We start from the raw sequence: 21,109 nt of genomic DNA, 5'->3' as shown, positions 1-21,109 counted from the left end.
TTCCCTTACGAGCACAGATCACACATACACACACACACACACACACAGCACTAGAGCTAGATGAATGAAAGGTCGGCTCTGCGCTCTAATAGCTTTGACTTGCTGACATTTTCTGTCCAGCCCCGGAGAAAATAGAGGGATTAGAGTGCACTCACACACACTCACCCTCACACACACAGAATCGACCTACACATGCTCTTAAACTCTCACACATTCAGGCAGGCATATGCTTTCCAGACACACAAACCAAGAGACACATTTAAATCTAGATATGTACAGGGAATGCAGGCAGTCATGTAAGAACTGAGTTCGGTGCATCAACTAGCCTGCAGGTGATTATCTGCACCATTGTTCAGAAACTGCAGTTACAGAGCAGCAAGCCTGTAAAAAAGTATCTCTAATGTGCCGGCTGTTTCACAAGTTTCACAATTTAATTATTTGCTATATTAAAATATGACGCTTCAGAAAACCGGTGACAATGATGGAGAGGCAGTGAGAGAGCCAACTCCCTGATTCCCCCGTTCTCACCATCGCTCGTTCTTCCCCGATGTATCACAGTAACTGAAATGTCAAATCAAGCATCAGCGTTAAATACTGAAGTGCCTGTGAGCTGCTTCCTGTCGTCTCCTACTTCTCAAGTGTGACTTATCATTCTGCCATAGAGGAAGACGTCGAGAGAGTTCAAGATACTTGTTGGGAAATGATGAGAAATGTGAGCGAGTGGCACATCATTAAGGCTAGTGCTTATCATTTTGGTAATTTCCACTTAATCGCTATTAAGAGTTGTATGCAAATCAGCAGGTATTAAGATGCTTCCTGTAATACAGAGGACGGTGTAACAAGTGTTTTTCCCACATAAAAATGAACCAATTATATTTTCCTCCGGTCAAGCGGAAACTTCATAGCACAAGTTTAATAAAAGTCTTTTAATTTGGTCCATGAGGGAGTGTGTAGGTAGAGATGTGACATCACACACGGAAGGAAGGGTTTGACTCATTGTTATTTACTGATGAGACGCACTGGGGAGACGCCAGGGGAGCGATGACGAGATGATGAGTCATGACATTAATTGTTTTATTCGTTATTTTGGACTGTGTAACAGTTTGAGAGCTCTTCCTGTCACACTTTTTCAAATTAAATACAACTTAAACTAAGTGCATTAAGAAAAGAGCATGCTAGATTACCAGCTATATGACTGTATCAACACCAGTATTGTCATTGTACGACCAGTTACTTATCCGACTATTTGTGATGACCATTCTGTTGTCTAACATTTGATATGTTTGTCAAATGTTAGCTTTGTTGTTTCTAGCCAGCATATGTGGGCGGATGGTATAGTAGGGCCCAGGGTTTGAGTTACAATATGAGCTTTGTGGGGGGGTCTCCAAGATAAGTAACCCTAACCAGCGTTAGGATGCCCCACTCTAAATGAAAATATAGAAAAAACATTATGTGTTTTTTTTTTTTACATTTTTAGAAGGAAAGAAACATCTTAATGTATTGTACTTAATACCCAATTTACAAAAAGGCACCAATGAGTTAAAATTTGCCATAGCCGTTTCACAAAGTTGATTAAGTTTCTCCTCGTGATGCAACGACTCTTAAAAGCACTTGATTTGTAAGGGATTATAGTGACATTCATCACGCCATTATGTCGTCCACATATCCATGACTTTCACACACACACACACACACACACACACACACCACAGCCCACTTCTTGCAACAATTGTGTAAAGTAGATCAGAACAACAGCTACTTAATTCAAATAAGAAAAGGTATGACGTGGTCATTGACACTGTCATTCACACGCATAGTTCCTCTGTAAAACGTTTCTTTTAACCTATTTATATCATTAATGTCAAAATTACCCATTACATTGAAAATGTAATTATATGTGTTTAAAATAACGGTTGTTGGTAATGTATTAAACACCCCCACAGATCTGTGATTTTCTGCTTCAATGGGAGCCCATACCCATACCTCTATCTTATGGGAGCTCAGCTCCCACTGGCTCCCATGTAACTTGACCCCTGGTAGGGGGTTTGTAGTTTGTATTCAGTTTAAATGTCTATCTATACTCTTTTTTGAGATGTATTTTGCATCATAATCAAGGGATTAAATCTTTTGCCTCTCAATCTGGGGACCCTGGTTCGATTCCTGCCAAGAGCCCATATTTCATAATTTAACAATATTAAGTGTTTATGAATCAGAAGTTGTCTTAACTTTAAAAAACATTTTAAACATGGTTTATTTGTAACATCTCAAATTGCAACAATCAGAGACAGAACCGTTTAACTCATTATGCAAATAGAATATGATGATACCTCTCTGTCTGCCAGTGGACAAACTGATGTCTCACACTTGTTCAAGTTTTACTGCCAAGATTTTCAATTTAACTCTAAACTGAAATTAATTGTTCATGGATATTACATTGTTTTAACTATATTTACATTATTGGAAGTTTATTGATGTCCTTGGTATTTATATGAAGGCATTATGTGAGTTGCTACAGTTGCTCCTACACATGGGGGCAGATGTAACATTTGACTTCTTCTGTTCCAATGAATATTGTGACTTTAAGATTGCTTGTAAAAACATTTGATGACTGTTAACATGAAGAACAGGATGTACAATGACTAAAACTCATTATTATTATTGCATTACAAATTGCGTTTGAAAAATGTGGGTCAAATGAAAACGGGATTGATATATCAGTATCTCGGCTTTTTCTGCATCTGTTTTGACCATTCTTTTTTTTTTTTATTTGTCTCTTGCAAGTTACCAAGGTGGATACTGTGAAGCATTACAGCAAAACCGAGAATAAAACAGTTTTCTCGATGTGCTTTGATAAAATGTGCAAACAGCTGCATTCCTTGAACATTTTAATCTGAATTTTATCCCACTGACAGCCCCTTTTATGTTCAGACACAGTGGGATGTTACAAACTGATTTGTTAAAAAAATATATTTTTGGGTGCTGATACATTATATTAATAAATAACCTGTCCTTTTGAAGTGATAGGAAACAGTGTCCACGTGACTGCGACAAAGGAAAACAAAACGTCAATCTGTTGCCTTGCTCCCAAATCTTCCTCCATTCCATTTGATGTATTCAGCAGGGTCCCAGTATTGAGTAGGAGGATTCACTACTGTGCCATCACTTCTTTCCTCCTCTCAGTCCCTTCTGTCAGACTCTTCCTTATACTGTCTGTCATTCCAGTTCCTTGATCCCCAGTGCTTTGTCAACAGGTCCCAGTTTTGAGTGGGTGTTTCCACATCCTGTCATTTAACTGGAACACCACTTATTTCTCCCTTGTGACAACTATGTCTTGCCTTTATTTCCCCCTCTGAAACCGTACAGTAGAACATTTTTTTATCTCAGCCAACTTTCTAGGACTTCTCTTGAACAGAGGCGTAATTTTCAAGTACGTCAAACAAGGTCTAGAGATGCACCATACAATAATCAGTTTTCGTAGATTATTTTATCCACAGCACCTTAAAATCCTACTGTATCACAACAACAACATAATGCATTACTACCTATGTCTATGTATGGGAGAGCTACAGTATGGTTAAGGATACTTACTAGACATTTACTTTCCACCTCACTACATAAAGAGCTGTCTAATTCCTGCCTTGACATCCATCGGTAATGTGCCATAAGAACAGACGGCACCATTGGGAAATGGCTGATTCTGACTAGCTAGTTCAACCACTATAAAAGCAGGGGTGAAGATCCTGACATGGCTAGTAAAAATGGTGGAAGTACCAGATGTCCGACTTAGTTCCTCCAAAGTAGAAAAGCTGTGGAAAACACCACCGATTTCTCAGATTTTGTTGCAGGAAATACTCACCTGTATTCTTCAAACCCATCACAGGGTCCAATTTTTACTTTATCCAGTACTTTGGACCTGTAAAAATGAATTAGCTGAACTCCTCTTCATCCCCGGGAAAGACTGCCCTCACATGGACCTGTCAGTCACTGTCGAGGATGTCACGGTATCGCCTTCATCGGCTGCGAGGAACCTGGGTGTAATCCTCGACGACAGACTATCCTGCACCCCCAACATCACCACGGTGGCCCAATCCTGCAGATTTGCCCTCTACAACATCCGCAGGATCCGGTCTTTCCTCACAAAGGAAGCGACGCAACTCCTGGTTCAATCGCTGGTCATCTCCCCCCTCGACTACTGCAACTCGCTCTTGGCTGGACTCCCAGCCTCTGCGGCTAAACCGTTGCAATGTATCCAGAACGCTGCAGCGCGCCTCGTTTTCAATCTACCCAAACTCTCCCATGTGACCCCCCTCCTTCATCACCTCCACTGGCTTCCTGTTGCGGCCCGCTTTAGATTCAAGACCATGGTGTTGGCCTTCAAGGCCGTCAACCGAACTGCACCCATCTACATCCAAACACTGATCAGACCACACGCCCCTGCGCAAGCACTTCACTCTACTACATCAGCTGGCCGGCTGGTTCCGCCATCACTAAGAGCAAACAAAGACCGCCCAGCGAAATCCCGACTCTTCTCTGTTCTGGCACCTCAGTGGTGGAACAAACTCCCGACCAATGTCAGGACAGCAGAGTCACTCGCCATCTTTTGCAAAAGACTCAAGACTCACTTGTTCAGACTTCACCTCGACCCCGCATAGAATTACTCCCCCCCCCATTGTCATTGTTAGCATATTGATGTTGAGTGTTTACCTCAAAAGAACCACTCTGCCTATATAGCTTCACAGCGGCACTAGCATGCCCGTAGACTCTGAGGTTTGTTTCTTGCTTTCACGCCTAGTATTCAGTGACACTGGATGTGGCTGGGCTTTTGCTTCCTTTTGTCTCATTTTGAAGCCCTTTTTACAGTTTTGTAAAATCGACCTCTATAGTGTACATGTGAAATGCAGACCCCAGCTAACTTCTGTCTAAAAGCCCCTTCCAAATTCACAGTGATAGTCCATGCTTACTGTCCAAGTTCATCCATTGCATACAGTGAATTGTAATGGGCATCCATCCCTGAGTCAGCTAATCCAAACTGCACTATTCCCGATATGGTTGACTTGTTTTCATATACTGATGCACCCCTCTCCCTGTTTATGCATTCACAGCCTCTACACCTGCATCAGTTGCTACATCCCCCCATAAAACGCTTTGCAGGCATTCTGAGCTGATAATGTAAAGGTTTGACTGTAAAGAGGTAATATTCAGGAAGGCCCTTATGTTAAGGGTATAAAGGAAAGACTTGGTAGTTTTTTCTCTTTGAACATCAGTTTTAATTGCACAGTGTTGCCAAAAGTATAAAATCCTTGCCAGAGCACCAGTCAAATGAGTTGGGGGAAGGAAGCAGGGATGCTGGTCTCCTGCTTGTACTACAGTATGTGTCATTGGATGTGTTTTTTCTGCAGACTGTTAGTTGTTGTTATTGTAAACTGTCAGTTTTTCTGTGACATAACTTTTTTTATACTATGTAATTGAGATTTGGCTCACTTAAAACATGAAATTTCCAAAGAAAGTGCTTCTGCAAGTAAGGGTAAGATCCCCCAAAAGGCTAGACTGACAGGAATTGCATGATGGAACCTATATACTAGTGCTATGGTCAGCATTTGTGAGGCTTTGAGCTTCAGCAGACAAAGAAAAATCAAAATGGTGTAGCAATGACACACAAAGGCAGTAGAAACGTACAAAAGAAAGAATAATCATTTTAAAATAATCTGAAATAATGAGATAATCGGTCTGCAGTCTGTGCCGACTTTGCAAACTACATGGTCTACTGGGAAAAACCTTAACACCCCAACTTGAGCCAGGACATTTGAACTCTTTGTCCCAGCTCCACACCCTTGGGACCTTCGCTGTGCCTGAGTCAAATACAATCAACAGATATGGTACAGCATATCTAGTGAAACCATCCATGCTTAGAGAGATGAGCGTTCCAAGCATTTCAAGCTGACTTCTTCATTACCCCCAACAGAACAGATGTCTCATCATCTCTCTGCTGAGGCCACATGCCCTGGGTTTTAATGACTATAATACTTCAGCTTAAAGAGGCTACGTTGAACAACAGTGCACTGCCAACAAAAGCAGCATGTTAAGACGGTTCAGCTTTTATAGTGCAGTCTTGTTTGCATATACTGCATTTATACTATGGCAGGGGACACTGATGTGAAAAGTTTAAAAGAAAAATCCAGATTTCAGCCACCCAGAAAAAAAACACATACCTACTTTCTTGGGAACTTTCACATTTTCGGTATTTCTGTTCCAATCGTCTGCCTCCATGTATGCAATGTGTTGCATTAGCGTGGTAAGCTAACAATCATTAATTAATTACATCAAGCAAAAATACAGGAGCCAGTGTTGGGCTGGGTTTAAGTCTCAACTCCGGCAGTAAGGTATGGTTGGGTCATGTCTTTAGGACACAGGCATGGCATGAGTTCAGTTTAAGGCCTATGCAGAACTCTAGTTGATACACATAAAGCACATCATTTTCAGATTTGGTTCTATGTAACCTCATGATCTAAACATCTGCCTTCTCTGTTATGGCTAGTGTGCAATATAAAATCAAAAGTGCAACTTCCACCTGAAAGCTTTGGCAGGGGTCACATAGTTAAACCCATGTCAAGTTACATCATGTCACTTGAAATATCCACTTTTATCAGTGTGTTTGCAATATTTTTCCTTTAGTTTACATAACTGATTGGCCATATTCCCTGATCTGTTTGAGTGTCTTAGTTTTTAAAATGAGAATAATGGCAGGCTGATGTTAGCGCCAAGGAGGTTAATGAAACGTGGATGGAGGATGGGTCACTGCCCAGAACAGACCCCATTAACTTTTGGTGATAAAGGGACCGATCTTGCACTTTCTTCAATTTTGTAAGATAGTGAGTTTCTTTTTGACAGTTTCATTTATTTTTTTGGGACTACAGCATGGATCTTAATGAAGAAAATCAGGTGTATTTTGGTGGCTGTTAACTTTGAGTGAATACAGCAGAGGACTGCTAGGCCTTGGCCTTGAGACATGCGATCTACTCTAGTGCCATTCTTGATTGTAGATGCTTTTCAAAATGAATGAAATGTTCTACTTTGCAATTCTTTGTTGTAAATGCTACACTCATTACAAACTGTGACCATGCATTTTCAGTTAACACTTTACATACCCTCCAAACAACCAGATGCCCGACATATTACCAGATCGACCATGGTAATGAGACCTGACCTCAGTTCCTGCTTGGTTGAAGCACAAAACTCATTTCAAACAGCAGTGGCTGTTTCTGGAGGGAAAGCTTGAAATAATTTTGATGAAAATCGCTTCTCTCAGACATTACCCATTCTTTAGGAGCTCCCAAAATACAGGTAGTCTTATACCAAAAAAATTATGAACGGCAGACACTTTGACTCTGTTAATGAGGGCTCAGCTCCAATGGTCCATGACAGTATTCCACCCTGGAACTGGCTCACATTGATGAAATGTGTCCTTTCTTAATGTCACGCCAAAATGTCTGCTACGAAACAGATCTTTTCACCCTCACTGCTGCCCTGTCTGTCTCCACCACTCCAAACTTCTCTTGTTGTTATCTGTACACACTGTTTCTGCAAGCTGTTTCTGAATCATGTCTGGCTCACTGTTGAAATATGTTGACTGCGTCTGGGTCGTTTTAGTAGTCTGCCTAATGCTTTTAGGATTCATTTAGGAAGCATCATACAGCACACAGCCCGCTTTCCCATCAAATAAAGCTATCGCAACAAATGGTCCAAACTTGTCTGATTGGTTTATGACTGAATTGAGACATGCACTTAAAAAGAGTCAAGCAGGGTGTGTAGGCAGAAGGAAAGACAGCAAGGCAAAAATAGAAATCTGCATCTTTCAACTTTTTCTGTGCTCCTTCCCTCCCTTGCTCCCTCCCTCTCTGACTGTCTCAACATTTACCGAATACTCCTCGGCATCACACGGGGCACTGCATGACATATGGCCGTCCATAATTCAAGATGATTTGAGCACACGTTTCTGGGATTTACAGAGGCTGAGATGCCGTTTTTACGGTCATAAATCCAATTTGAAAACTCCTGCCTCCTGAGCTCTCAGTGCCTCCAGAATTATTCTTGGGCTTAACTTTTTGGATGTACACTCATGTTAAGGAAGCCCAAACGCCTGGAGAAATAATGTTGAAACTGTGATTTTAGAATGTGAAATGTCAGCAAAGCTAATTGTTTTGAAGAATAAGAAGAAGAGGATGAAGCTCTAGTTTGTTTTTCAATGTATTTCTGTAATGTTTTATGACTCTGTGACAAACAGGTATTCTGTGTGTTTCTGGCTTGGTAGAATGAATATTTTCAGATGTAATAGTTTGCACACAAAAAAATATAGCTTAGCTGACCATTGTTCTTAGAAAATACCTTTTAAAGCAACATTTTCAGTTAAGTTTAATACCAGACAATCAAGAGACTTTATTCCCTTTCCACCCCATTCTGTCTAACACATTGTTTTGACCCTGAGGTCAAATGTACATTAGCTATATGAACAGTTTACATGCTTTAATCTCTCTTCGCTGTGGAGGTAGGTTGGAGCTGACTGGTTCCAGCTTCTAAGTCTGCAGTTTAAGACGCCAGATTCTGGCAGATCCTGTGGGTTCTCCTCCCTCCACATCCAGCCAGACTGTCAGCATTGTGTTTCAGTGTGACATGTATTTCAAATAAACCTCGAAATGGCCACTGATTCTGTTGCTGGTGGCTTTTGTTCATGTTGCACTAGATCTGGCCCCTTGACCAGGTTGCAACATGAATCCTCATGCAAAGCAAAATGACCGATCTAGCGCCAGGTGTACCGGACCTTCATTGTACGCTCACAGTTTGGTTAGTTTTAGGCAACAAAACTACTTGTTTAGGTTAAGAAAATTGTCGTGGTATGAGTTAAAATCACCATGTTACCTGTGTAACTTCAGTTACTAATGTACAGACTGTGTCTCTTTACCTGGCCTTTCTACTGCCAAGAGAGGTTGCTGCCTAAAAAGAAACATAAATATCGGTCGTTATATGCTGCTTTCATAGTCGACCTACTGTCTATTGTTGTTATTCTGATTAGAACAGTTTAACTCTGTCTGGGTGTTGTTAGTGATGTCCACTCACAGCAAGAGGGTCCCGAATCTATCCATCAAGGAGGGCCCTCCTGGAGTGGAGTGTGGATGCTCTTCATGTGTCTAGATGTTCACCAGTTTCCTCCCACAGTTCAGAGATATGCAAGTCAGGTGAACTGGACATACTGTACATGTGAATGTGTTTCTCTACGCTGTACATGTTAAAAAGGTCCAGCGTGCTTCCAACAAATCAGAGTCTACAGTGTGTTATCGGACCGTTGTGACATTTATACCTGTTCTGAAAGGTCGCAGTCGACTGTGGGGACACAAGGCTGCACTTATAACCTCCACCTGGCTGCATACAAACAAACCAAAAAAAAACCAACAATTAAATGTGTCAAACACAGCCTGTTGATCAAGCGTAAACAGGTCCAGATTTCTGTTTCCATTTGAAAGCGCTTGAAAGCTTGGAGGCTACTTTGCTCCAGTCCAGATGGCACCGTATTACAGAGGGCTGCTTTTGAATGCAGCATTTTTGGCTGAGGGTAATGTAATGAACGCTAAGGCACAAAAACTGAGACAAAAATCCAGTTATGCGAGACAGGTGTATTTATTTACCGGTGAGCAACGCCAATCCTGTGCATAAATACCTCCCGTACAGTTACTCTGAAATGGGTTTGATCAAATTGTCTGTTTCAGAAACTTCCAAAAGTTGTCAAGTGCAGCCACCATGTTACAACATGTAGATTTTAGTAGGACCCAGAAGCGGAGGGTTGGGGGTTGAGTTGAAAGGAATTTATTGAAGCTGCACAGGGGTTCTGCAGGTGAGAGTGATGAGAGGCTCCGGCTGGAGACTCCGTCAGAGAGTAGGAGGAGGAGGAGAAGAAGAGGTAGCTCACGGTGGCGCTGGTGGATAGCGTGGGGCTCAGGAGAGCTCAGGGCAAGGCTGTTGGCTGCAGAGGTGCTGAGAACTGGGTCACTAGAAACAGAGCCGCTGGTAGATGGAAACGAGGTGGATCACCGAAGGCAAAAAACAAAGCAAAGTTAGATATCTTTGAGACAGGTTCAAAAAACAACGAGGGAAAACTCTTAAAGCGATTGCACTAGCAGGAGCCATGTGCCATGTACCACGTAGTACTGACAAAATCATCTGGCGGCAGGAAGCATGAAGACCAGGGCTTTTCAGCAGGTGCTGATTGCCAATCTGCTGCAGGTGTGTGTGTGTCAGCAGCTCCTGGTGAAGGGAAACCTCGCCCAGCCTCTCAATGCACCTCTGCAGGCACAACAAGCACAGAAAGCAAAACACCAAAAGCACAAATCCACCACAGAAACATGACTGACTGTGACACACCGCCCACAACTACACAGCAGACGAGTCACATTCGACTTGGCATAGCAGGAAATGCAGGTAATACACTTTTAATGAATAATGGCTCAACCTGTTCTCACTCCCAATGCGTCAAATACAGCAGGCTGGTCAGTGGACGTACACTTCTAAGTTTGACGCTGTAGTAATCCCTCTAGTGTCTCCTCACAAAGCACCCCTCTGGCGCAGTCGTATAAAGAGCGAGACAATTAAAAGTTAGGGGGTGGTTGGATGGGTCATTCACAGGACACAATTAAGCAACTGGAACAGGAATTTCAGACACTGTCAGACAATCTGACATAAAAATAGATGCCCAAAATCTGTGGCAAATTCACTGTGGTTTGATATGTGCAATTACGTCTATGCTAATCCCTGACAATGACTTCCTTCATGAATTTGGTGTACGAGTTTGTTGCTGTAAAATGTGTCTGTTTGTGGCTTTGCTTGCACAATTGGTACCAGCTTTATTCTTTTAAGAGCTTTATTTTATCATCTGGACACCTGCATCCGTGCAAACCAAGGGGTCATCTCTGAGCTTATTTAAATCTGATAAACTACACACCGAGTGTCCAAGCGCCAACAGACAGTTTTCTACAAAACGAGGTTTGAAAGAACAATAGTCTGTTTCTGTTCTGCCCTTATTGAACAATTTATCCTCTTGGTGATCTGAAACCTGGTTTCATTATATGGAGGCTCTCATTTTCAGGCATGCCTTGTGGTCATAGCACAGCACAACCACAGCAGTACTAAACATCTAAGTAATAACAGGCCAAATAAAACATGTGCAAATAGAATTGTCATGAAAGGAAGAGGCCCCCCCTAATAGATAATTACCTTCACATTACTTGTACTGACGTCAACATTGTGTGGTGATAGTTGGTCTAATTGTGTGTTCCAAAAAACAAAGCATCACCCCTCTATCATCACTTCTTCAGTGCCACACTAATGCAGGAGTATATAACAGCGAGAAAAGTTCATGTTGGTTGTGGCTAGGGTGGTTGGGCGGGTCATACAGTGGACTTTTCTTCTGAGGACCGGGTAACACATCATGTTTGCATCCAAGAGTGATCCCCTTAAGTTATGTTCCGTAAGTAAGTTAATGACTTCCGTAATTGAACATTTTCATTGCGTAAGTTACAAGACTGAACCTAGTTATTTTTAACCCAGTATGATTAAGATCTTTCCTTTTAGGTTTGTGCCTAAACCTAACCAAACTGTGACCCTTTGACAACGTTAATATCATGCCAAAAGTCATAATGTCATAATATGTGAACTGTTTTTTTTAAATGAGCTTTATTCTGAAATTCTAACCAGATGTTGCATTTTACCTTTTATTGATATCTTGACCGCAGAACCCTTCGTGTGCAAAACAGACGTTAGAAGGGTATGCAGAGCCAAATTTAAAGAGTCGGGAGTGAGAACTTGTTGAAGTTGTGTATAACTGCTCTCTGTCTGCGCTTGTTTAACACCATGAGAAAAATATGAAAATACTCCTTCGTAGCCAACATGGTCAAAGTTGTGCAGCTAGCCATTCCAAGCTACACAACATCCCTACAACACACTTGAATAGCATATGTAAGCTTGAAAATAAGTACAACATAACATCCAAAAAAACAAAATTATCCATAGACTCACTTTACACTCTTTTAACTAACTTGACATCACATAAACTGCTAAAATATGGAATGTAAAAGGAGCGAAGAGGATACGTACCATACCTGGAAGGAGTCCAGAATGATGAGACGAAGCAATGCTACCAAAAGTGACAGACATACAGTTAAAAAATGACAGACCACAACACACAAATTCTACATTACAGGAAGCTTATTCCAATAATCATATTGATTTAATTAAAATGCATCAGGAAAAAGGAAAATATTGCACTGTAAATAGTAACCTTTACCCTTCAAAGTAAAAGACTGAGATAATTATTTTATGGAAATTAAAGCCGAGTTCAGAATTTAAAGAAACAGTAATACCACTACTACAACTACATCACAAGGAGTTGACTTGACTGACTTGAAAACAAAAGATGCCAAGAAACCATGAAAAGGCAAAGCAAGAACAGGAAAATTAAACTAATGGAAGGACAAAAAAGAATAGCTGGTGGTACAGAACGGAAGGATTGGAAGGTCAACAAAGGGACGTCAGCCCTATCAAAAAACCTCAAAATCACATATATAGAGAGAATTGAACGGAAATGGATGATGAAAGAGGACAGGGAATAAAGGAATACAGGAAAAGGAGAGGGATTGGGTTTAAGGGTCAGTACTCTGGATTTGCCACCCACAATGCTTCACAACCTCCACATCGTTACAGGGCCGTCATTGGAAACCAAATCAGTGGCAGGCAGAATTGGACACACAGCCCAGTGGCCATGAAGAGAAATCCAATCACATCAGAAATCATTAGAGCAGATTGTTCCTGGAGCGTGGCGCTTCACACTGTGTGTTCCTCTAAATATTATCACACATGGCTGAGATTTAGACACTATGTATACACACTGATGAAGAGCATCGTGTCAGTATAGTCTATTACATTAAGACAGTTAGGACCAGTTAGGGCAGAGGAAATGAGAATGTCAGCCCAAGTGGTTTATGGGTAAATAAGCAAGAATGACATTCAGATGAGAGAGTGAGTTCTGAATTCTGTATGTTGTGTGCAGCCTATTACGTTCATAATGAGCCAACAATTGTGAGTCAGGCGCTTTTTATTGGTGATTGCTGATGCTTGTAACCATCAACCAGTGGCCTTTATTCAACTAAATTACATTATTTGTTCACTCCAGTGCACAAGGATAAATATAATTGAATTTGTCTTTCATTAAAAGTAAATCTCAAAGTAAAACTGACTGGGTTCAAAGGGGCAGGAAGCCACACGACCCTGTTTTTAGGGCTATTTCTACACTGGCCCTAACTCGTAAAGGACCTAGACATTTAACACTTGGTGCAAGGGTTTGTGTGTATTCAACAGTGTAAACAACAATACCCAACATTTCCTTTGGCTTCAAGCTAGAAATGATGTTCCTCTGAAGGACAGCCATGCTAGCTGCTTTACTTATGCAGACACTTCGGGCTAAATTCTCATGGCAAAATATTCACAATAATGGTGATGCTAACCTGCTGATGTTTAGCACGTATAATATTTAACATGTTCCCCATTTTTAGTTTAGTGTACTAACATTCTTTGTTCAACACTGAACACCAAGTACAACTGACGATGATGAGATTGTCATTTGGTCATGAAGTATTAGACAAACTAAAATCTCATACCAATGATGGCACTATAGAAAAAGTTCAGTGCCACAGTTATTACCATCTCACCTCTAGGCCATAATTGTCTGGACCAGATTACACAGCAGTCCTCCCAATACTGGGTGGAGCACAGCCAACAAGGCTGCCAAATGGTCGACCACAGTTCGAGTCACACCAGTGAATATCTTTAAAGACACTGGGGGATATTTCACTCCGTTTTTGTGGCAACCAAACTGTGTGTTATTTCAGTCGACCTGTGGAAATTCCTATCTGTTCAACCTAAACAATTGTAAAGTTGGAACATAAAGAAACGTTCAGTCATAACTTATCTGTGATTTTGTAGAAACTTACTGAGCTAACATTTATTCTGCTGATTTGGTTGCCTCTTACTGTAGGTTGCTGATTGGTCTGGACTCAACAAAGATCTGTTCATTTTTGAGCTGTGATGTGTTGATAGGCGTATTTTTTTAAATATTTTGGAGTAAAATTTAAACTCCGTCATGAGTTACATGTACATGTACACAAAATGCATTATACATTTTGCAGATTGCACAGATTGCATTATGGGAGTAGTACATTCACATTACAATTAAAATCACTGGAATTCAAGCAAATACAAGCCGTGAATAAAACAGCAAATTAGATCATGAAATACAGAGTTAGTCCATGCTCTCTAGATCAAGACATAGAAGCATTTTTTGAGCTGATGCCTTATCCACAGCACAAGTTTGTCTGCCCATTAAAAACACTCTGTTACACTTTGGATAAGGTTTGGTTCAGGTTAGGCACAAAAAACACTTGGTTAGGTTTAGTGAATCATCATGTTTTTATTTGGATTAAAATGACTGCCTCATTCAGGTTGGGGGTCCTTTGTGACCATGGTTATAATATGAACAGCCACTTCCTTACTCACTTCAAGCAATCACAAAATCACCAGACCTCAAATTTTCAATTACTCAAATGCTATAGAAACTGAGCAGCTTGGCTTTCCAAGCGAGATTAATTTGGCTCATTAGCTGTATTCACTGGCAAATGCTTTAATAGCATGTTAGCTAATTGATATTGCTGCCTAACCTCATCTGAGTGACATATCTGGCAAACAGTAAAACGCCCCGCTCGTGGGTTGAACACCGGTGCTGCACATTGTTATCTGTCTCAGGTTTCCAGCTATCACCTTCCCTCTACTGATGAATGGGAAGCTGGCAGCATGAAGGGGGTTCATTGGACAGTAAGTGATTATAGTAATATCCAGTGTTTCTCTATGTCACCATACACTGGCAGATTTATTTCTGACCAAAGGTTTGTGTGCTTATTTTGCAGCGGCCTGATGTCATTAAACACAGTGGGTCATTGTTTGTAAAGGCTCTGAGCTGTGCAGCACTTTAACTTGGAAGCTTCAGATTTATCACGTCTCTCGAACTGCCTTCAGATGGCTGCAGGGATTTAATTAACTGATTCACTTTAATTAGCCTGCCTGGGAATCACGAGCAACTCTAACTTCAAGATTAAGTACTTTTGGATATTTTACCAGCTCCAAAGTGAAACACTGAGATGAAAATGTACTATTGTATGCTTTTAGGATTATCTTGGAATACAGCCCAAGGACTTTATTTTTGTGGTTGCTTTTTTACTGTTAGTCAATCCAACAGCCAGCATCTGTCATCGGGCATTTACAAGGAAACACTGGGTGATGTATGGTGCAAATTGTGGTGCACTGGTGCCAGTGAGAGCGGGGGGCAGCAGAGATGCAGGATGATAGTTAGCAATGGATTAAAATATTGTTTTAAGCATAGCATAGTTTCTAGTTGTGATTGTAGTGTATTTTGTAGTTTTAATTGCAGTATATTTTGTAGTTTTGATTATAGTGTTTGTAGTTTTGATTGCAGTATATTTTGTAGTTTTTATTGTAGTGTTTGTAGTTTTGATTGCAGTATATTTTGTAGTTTTGATTATAGTGTTTGTAGTTTTGATTGCAGTATATTTTGTAGTTTTGATTATAGTGTTTGTAGTTTTGATTGCAGTATATTTTGTAGTTTTGATTATAGTGTTTGTAGTTTTGATTGCAGTATATTTTGTAGTTTTGATTATAGTGTTTGTAGTTTTGATTGCAGTATATTTTGTAGTTTTGATTTAGTGTCTTTTGTTGTTTTGTAGTGAGTATATTAAGCATTTGAAATACCACATAGGAACTGGGGAAATATTTAATAAATGTGAGTATATCAAAATTGCATTGCCTTGAGATGGTGTGCACAATATATGTCTCATGATAGAGTTAAGGAGAGTCAGACATAGAATAAACAGACAAAAATAAATCAAAAGTAGCTGTGAGTGAGTTATGAACCTCCAACACAAAAATGTCTTAAGGAATTAAATCTCAGGATGACTTCATTAAAACCTCCTCCTACTACTTAGTACACAAAAGGTAACATATTATTACTACAAACACTAAAACAGTCTTATAGCTGAGTCAGTCACAGCTTTAAAACTGTACTAGTTGTCACAAAACAACACGTTAGAGTATTCAGATTACTTTTTCGATGTGAGTACGGTTGTAGTGTTGTGTCAGGTGTGCAGTTGTAACTCAGCTAGCAAATGGCCAGAGCAGAGAGGGGAGCCTTAACAATGTGAAAGTATTCTTATTATTTTTGAATTGCGGGTGCAAGGGACAAGAAGGAAAATTGCCCTTGGGTGATAAGCCAAAAGGCTGCACAGCTGCTACCTTTTAAGATTAGTGCCAGATATACAACATTAGCAACTAGCTGGTGAACAAAGTGTAGCTTTCAGCTGAGGAGCCTGATAATTATATAATATATGATATTGTTATTTAAACTACTGAGGAAGTAGTATTTTCTGACAAAGAACCACAGCCTCAGATTTGGAGGTGCTGATTCTCATCTCAGCCTCTTCACACTCGGCTGCAAACCGCCTCAGTGTGTGCTGAAGGTCACAGTCTGATGAAGCCAGCAGAACAAAACCATCTGCAGAAAGCAGAGGCGGAATTCTGAGGTCCTGCTCAACAGGCACTGTGGAGTGGCAAGTGGATGAAATGAGTTTCCTCCCCATGGTGACTGGGCTCACCCTGGGACGCAGCGTAGGGAGCCCAGAGTAGAGCCACTGCTCCTTCAAGTGGAAAGGACCCAACTGACATCAGTTGGGGCATCTGATCAGGATGCCTTCTGGGTGCTTCCCCTTGGAGGTTTTCCGGGCACATCCAACTAGTGGGAGACCCCAACACACACTGGAGGGATTATATATTTTATTTGGCCTCAGGTTTCCTCAAGAGGAGCTGGAAAACACTGCTGGGGAGAGGGATGACTGGATTACCTTGCTTAGCATGCTACCACAGCGACCTGTCCCAGAATAAACAGAAGAAAATGGATGGATGGATACCAAGGACGCATTGTGGCTGATAATCAAGTATATTGCCAAAGCTATTAGTGAGCTAGTAGCACAAGAATGGAAGAGAAAGAAATGAAAGTGCAGCCAAAGTTTCCCAATACTAACATGCTAGCTCGACAGCAGTGAGTACTAACAATAACCATGTTCATTGTTTGCATTCATTATGACTAAGCCCCTGAGCCAAAAAAACACAGCCGGCAGCAACAGCCTCCTTCAAGGATTAACGTTAGCACAAAGCACACAGCCCCTGAGCCAAGCTAACCCAGTTAGCACAAAGCACACAGCCCCTGAGCCAAGCTAACCTACAGTGCTAAGGAGTAACTGTTACGCTGGGTAGCCTTTTGGGACTAAGGTGTGTTCAGTACGATTTTGCTTGTGTTAATATTATTGTGACATTAAACAGAGTTGTTTTGTTTATGTATTTAGCATACTAAAAAAGCTAAGGGAGCTTTATGAACGAGTCAGAATTTTGCTGGTTTCTACAACCTTACCAACTCCGGCTTTAAGAGTGGGGCCTTACTGTCGATGCCTGGCTAACACACTGATTACTTATCTGTCTGGTCACACAGGAGGTACAAGCTGAGTCGACCAGAGTTTATCAAAGAAAGACCAGATAAGCAACTGCTTCCCCACGTGACAATTGGAAATCAATGAACCATCATGTACACTAATGTGTCTGAAAGCTTAGCATGAGGACTGCATCCTGATAGCATTTGCACTGTGGCATTAAGGAGGAGCACACATGAGATGAGAAATTAAACCACCGGGAACATTCTGTTTCACCCACCGAAGGAGACTACATGTTAGTCATAGAGCAGTAGTGATTAGGTGACAGGAAGAGGATTTCAAAGCTGCGCCAACAGGCTTTCATCCATTTTTCAATCACAAGAGGAGAAACAATACTTTTTTTTACTATATTGCCTTTTCTATGTGAATCAGATTCCATGATCGTATTCATGATTCATTAACCCCAGTGGATCCTGAGCCTCCTGTAGTTCCAGGCGTCTGATTAGAGCACGGGCCGGGTCTGGGGAACGGTGCATCCAGGGGAGCTGACATTCCTCCATCTCTCCCACTCACTCACTCTCTCTTTCTTACCCATACACACCATTTTCTTTTCAGTATAATGGGCTGCTGACACACACACACACACACACACACACACACGCACAAACACACACACACAGATACTGGTACTCCCCTTACCCCTAAGCCCCCCCCCCCCTTATCTCAGTACCTCTGTGTCTCTTTAATAGTGAGGAGGGAGGCCTCTAGCCAGCGGGGGGACGGAATAACACTGTGCATGAATGATTTTGTGTGTCTGCTTCTCTGAGGGGGACAGAAAGAGAGAGGAGAGGAGATGGTATGAAAGAAAGAAAGAAAGAAAGAAAGAAAGAAAGAAAGAAAGAAAGAAAGAAAGAAAGAAAGAAAGAAAGAAAGAAAGAAAGAAAAGAATGTACTAGCCGTTTTAAGCCCTCTTGTTTTTACTTCCACTCAAAATTTCCACCCATACTAAGAATGCCCACACACCCATACACTGCTAATCCTTCAGGAATTATTCGGTTTTCATATTTGGTATTAACACTTTCACTGTGAGTAGGACTCTAAAGCTGTGTTCAGTCACTGTGGCTAATGCTAAGCTAGCCACCAGTAAATACACCCAGAGCTGATTCTTAGAACACAATAATGTCTTGTTTTCTGTTTCATGTGTTAAATACTCTATATGAAAGTGTACAATATGTGGGTGTGGAGAATCTGGAGTTGTTTAAAGGTGCAATTAAAGACAATTTTGAGTCTCATCTCCAACTCTTCACAAACTGACGGGATTGTAGGACAGGTCGTGGGAGTTGGGAATGAGACTCAAAAATCAACTTTTCTTAAAAGTAGCACCTTTAAAGGCACCTTAGATTGAACTGGTCTGAGGAATTGAATTAATGAGTAATGTAAGTTTTAGTAATTAGTAACATATTTAGTTTTAAATGAGCAATATGTAACGAGTGATACATTTTTAAGTGACTTGCCACAATTCTTATCCCAGGTCTTCAAATGCAGACACCACTTCGTCACACTCCTCGGCATCTAATGCAGACACACAAGGTAGGCTGCTCTTAGTGTCTGTGCCCGACCTGCAAAGCCTTCCTCCCAGAAAGCTTTTCTAACACGTGGTTGACAATGTGAAACGGTCCCAGTTTGTTTGACTTTAAGCTTAAGTTAGGAAAAGACTGCTGACATTTGTTTCACACTACGTAAACTTCAACTGGTGGAGCAGTTTTTCAGAGTATGTTATATTGACTCGGATAGGTTTACATAGGAGTTAGTTGAAAGGCCAGTACATCTAATACATATGGTAGAGGGTACCTCGTGTGTCTGTATGACACACTGACGCCAAGGGACATCCCAAAACATCGCTATTAGATAACCTGGGAATGAGAATGGTATTAATTTGCCCTAAACCAGTTAAGATAACATTCTACGCACTAACATTTGTGAGATCTAGGGCGGTTGAGATGTACCGCGCACAGCCAGGTGATATTCAGAGCATCTCCATCTGGCACACCTCAAAGACAGCCTTGCTGAGAAGCTGATTTGGTGCACCGGAGCTCATTGAGTCAATTGGGGACAGGACTAAAAGGACAGCACCATTTTGCTTTTTTATTTTTTCAATTAACCGGTTAGCTACTGGTTAATAGGTGTCGGGGTATTGAACGCAAAATTAACAAAAACTAGTAGCCTACAGATATCTATTGTGTCCAAAGATTAACATCTAATGACTTTGGTGGTCCCTTGACATTTTCTTTCGCACCACACACCAAGGGTAAATGAAAAACAAACCAAAGAAATCTAAGAAATGTGAATGTCAAAAATGTACATTGGTTCACTGCTGTCAGCCCTCAGTCTATTCTCTGACCTCTGTGAAGTGCCTATTTTGGTTGAGATTGTGAATATCTCTCGGTGGGTGTCCATGAGCTGTCACCTTGTTATGAATGTGAAAACCAAGCGCCTTGAGATTTCTCGTAGGTTTGTACTGGTTTATACTGGTGAGACTTGTCACTCCAGCAGATGTGTGTACCTCGTACACTGTTTCTTCTTCTTTCCATATCCACAAACTCCTTTGCTGTGACAGCTCCACAATGTCTGGAGTGGAAGACGCTGGACAGCTCTGTCTGCAGCCATTACCCAAGTGTACAGGTAGCTCTGAATTTTTAATGGAACCTGTCTCTCCCCCTCTCGCTTTCTGTCATAGCAATAACAATAATTGATTTCTGCTTTAAGACCACTGAATGCCTTTCCCCTTTTACTTCAAGTTCACACGTTTCAATTAGCTTAGCAGTGAATGGTTTTTACCTTGCAGAAATGCATAATAGTCCCTAATATGTTGTGTGTGTGTGTGTGTGTGTGTAAAAGTCAAGAGAGATAGAGAGAAAATGGGAGATGACATTAGTTGGCTGTTAATTAGACAATTACCCAATATGGACACTGCAGGGGGAATCCGGTAGTTCAGTGGCTTTTTACTGAGAAGTGATATAAACACAGCTGTATCTCAGTGGAACCGTAAAATTAAAGTTTTGACTTTGGGCTCAGTCTGTCATCGTGGTCGGGGATAAAATTGTAATTCTTGAGACACTGCTGGGTTCTCTGGTGAGTTATTAAACAACACATGAAAAGTTAACCCTTTGAATCCAAACCTGTTATTATCAGTTGCTTTTTATTCACAGGGTTTGGCATATCACACTATACATTTCTAGGACAGATGCTAGTTAAAAAAAGGGGCAAACAGGAAATATAATGTCGCTGTGGAGTCAGTGAGTTTGCAGTGGGATACATCTAAACCCTTTTTTTAGGCTATGTTGGTTTACATTTTGATTCATTGGTACCATAGAACATTATACTGCATTAGCTACTAGGTTCCTGCCCTCAAACAAAATCCCAAATGTTTTATTGGCAGTTGGAATTCACAAGACATTAACACTTCATCAGGGGACACATGTTCCAGTCATTCCAGGTGAGTAACAATATTTTGGAATGATTTC

The sequence above is a fragment of the Pagrus major genome, chromosome 17 (genome assembly GCF_040436345.1).
Source record: "Pagrus major chromosome 17, Pma_NU_1.0".
Classification (NCBI taxonomy): domain Eukaryota; kingdom Metazoa; phylum Chordata; class Actinopteri; order Spariformes; family Sparidae; genus Pagrus; species Pagrus major.
Note: the sequence above shows the minus strand (reverse complement) of the source record.